We start from the raw sequence: 3,374 nt of genomic DNA, 5'->3' as shown, positions 1-3,374 counted from the left end.
GGAGGGAGGGAGGGAGGGAGGGAGGGAGGAGAGAGAGAGAAAGAAAGAAAGAAAGAAAGAAAGAAAGAAAGAAAGAAAGAAAGAAAGAAAGAAAGACAACAGAGAGGGACAATGTCTATACAGTCTCTGATTTAAAAAAAATACATAAAATTAACGAGTACACAACTTGATTCTCACAAGTTCATGAACAAAATTTTAACTACCTTTTAAGCAAAATGACAATGGGAAAAAGATCATTTTCTTTTCCATCATATTTTTTTTCAGATTATAATTTAATTACAACATTTCTCCCTTCTCCCAGGAACAAGATCTTTTACCAACTGATGAACAGTAACATATAACGACTTCATAGAACAAATACCAAAATATTATCACATGAAAGGTAACATACACATTTTAAAGATACAACCACGTTTAGTCAAACTAAAATCGAAAAGCTGAACATTGAAAATCAAATGAAGAGGGGAGGAGTGTGTGTGTGTGTGTATGTGGGGGTGCGTGCCATTAAGCCCCACACTCCCGCACCCCTGTGGCAGAGGGAGGGTGTTGTCTCTGTGCTAGGCCAGCCTGGTTTAACAGAAGCAGTTCTGGGACAGCCAAGACAACACAGACTCTGTCTCAGTGGCAAAGAAACCCTGGCCATTAGTAAGTTGAAAATGGGAGTAAACTTACAAGAGTCATAGCCTTTGTTCTCACCTTTCTGAATTAGAAGTATTTCTCAAAAATAGAGGCAGGCTTTTAAACATGCATTTTCAAGGACATTCTTTACACTGTGTTTATAACTGAGATGTTGGAGGGCATCCTCCTCAGCCCCGCGGTAAGAACAGCCAGCTGCATTGGCGATGATCTACCTCAGCTCTCAGGACTGATGAGCTCAGCATGGTGCAGGAAATGCTCCTCTGGGGGATGCTAAGTGGCTGGGACACAGCAGAGGAAAATGTCTTCTGTGAGGCAAAGTCCAGAGCCTTCCACAGGAAGGCCAGACAGCCACGTGTGACCACAGCCCCTCAGAGATAGGGACAGCCTCTATTCTGTCTCTTCTGTGGTCACAGTATTTCCCAAGCTTTCTGTGATGGAGCTGTGATGATTTTTAAGACCATAAGAGAAAATAAGAATTTAAAATCTTCACACTCAATATCAGCATGGGTGCAAGAGATTTGAATGCTCAAACACCGTGAGAAGAACAAATTGTTGAAATGGTTCAAGGTAGGGGTTTATTCCCCTCAAGACACATGGCCCTGACCCTGGAAGCAATAATGTCATTAAAAATACTATGCGTTCAAGAATAAGTTCCGTAGCTGAAAGTACAGATAAAACTGGGAAGAAAAACCAGTGCTAAATTTGATTGTGCAAAAAGCCATTTTTTTTTTTAGCTACATAGATGTTATTGAAAGCTAGAGGATTACCCAGACAGGTGGTACGTAGGAAAGGAGTTTTAGTAATAGACGTGACGTTCTATAATCCTAGGGAGACATGTATTAACAAATATTTCTGTTCTACAAGGATATGTCTATGAACTATATTAGAATATATTAATATATTAACATGAATAAATGTAATACATTTTTGGCATGCATTTATGGGCACACTCATCAGAAAGGAATCTTAAAAACACCTGAGTGCATGTCACTGACCCAGCTATGACCGCTGACCTCCCACGATACGAGATAGTATGGGCACGAAGTATCTTAGAGAAGAAAGTCTTCAGCTAGAAAATACAATGGAGAAACGATTCATAGGATATCTGGCCATCTCTGAGAGGTTTCATATTATAGAAGCTTTTTTCTCATATATTCATTTCCTGCATTCCCACTGTTTATTGAAATATACTTTCATAAGTAAAAATGTGCTCATTTTAATCAATCCGTTTGTATTACAGAAGTATGATATTGAACCCTGTTATTGTGCGTAAGTAACACAAAATAACAAATGTTTGATCTAAATCACTTTTAAGTTAGAGAAAATCAGTATTCTGGTTGGTACAAAATACTTAGCAATTCTAATATAAGTTTAAAATTCTAATATAACTAGCGATTCCAAATGCCAGTGGTCTTTTGGACCACTTTGTTTCCTGCATGAAGAATTTTTTAAATGAATATATTAATCTAATTATTAATTAATGGGCACAATACCCATGTAGCAATTACTAGATATATAGTTTTAACAGTAATACACAAGGGATAGAGAAATGGTTCAGCTGTTAACTGCATTTGCTGCTCTTTCAGAGGCTGCAAATGTGTTTCGCCACACCCATGCTGGACCCAACCACATGTAACTCTAGGCCAATGAAGACCCTATGGGGACCCCATGAGGACCCCATGCCTCTGGCTCCATGGGCACCTCCACCTGAGTACACATACCCAGACAAACACACACACACACACACACACACACACACACACACACACACACACTTTAACAAAACAGCAGCACACATCTTAATGAGCTTGCAAAGTCCCCTGAACCGGAAGGCGTTTGAGTTGCCCATCTATGCAGAAAAATTAGTTTTTTAGGGGAATTCCTCTGAAACAGGGTATTCACATGAAAGAAACGCCCATGACTTCAACTCACCATGGGACACTGCTGAATGTCAGCCCCTGATAAGGAAGCTAAAGTGGTACCTTTCAGCCCCAGCAGGGGGCAGTGTAGAGAAGAGTGATAGAGGCCAGCCACACCCTCACAAGGAGATGGACTGTGACAGAAGGGACTGACAGACAGTTGGTACCCACAGGATCACACCATCGTCCCACCACTGAGCCATCTGCGTTCTTGAAAATATTGGCAAGATGAGTAAGACACTACAGCCCACATGTTGTCTGGAACCATTAGAGGCCTGTATGTGCCGATGAGAAGACATGGTCCCTTAGAAAAGCACCATCTACTCTTTCCCTGGCAAGCGAGATACCACAATCAAGAAGATGGCTGTACCAGGGTGAACCTTATCAGTTGCAGTCCAGGTATGCCAAGCCCTGCCACTTCCCCAAACACAAAACAACCAACGGCATCGTTTGTGGCACTGGGGACCTATGTTTCTGCTTTCCTCTCCTACAAATATTTTCAAAAGAAAAAAAAAATGCAACATCTAAATCTTCCAAGATGGACCACCAAGAGTTCATGGGTGCTGAAAGCAGCTGCGGGGTGTGACAGTCTGGTCGGTGATCCCTCCGTCTCTGAATAAGAATCCTGCGCTTCTCCTGTCTCATCTGTACAATGGGTAAAACCCAGCAAAGATGAAAAAATGTGCCGTTTGAAGCTTAAACATAGTAACCCAGGATGACAGTCTTTGTGAGCCATGTAGTGTGGTGTTTTATTAAAAGGGAGGGCGGGGCATCACACCAATATCACGCTGTTCCCTGCCTGGGACTGAGCATAGC

Source organism: Mus caroli, chromosome 18 (genome assembly GCF_900094665.2).
Source record: "Mus caroli chromosome 18, CAROLI_EIJ_v1.1, whole genome shotgun sequence".
Classification (NCBI taxonomy): Eukaryota; Metazoa; Chordata; class Mammalia; order Rodentia; family Muridae; genus Mus; species Mus caroli.
Note: the sequence above shows the minus strand (reverse complement) of the source record.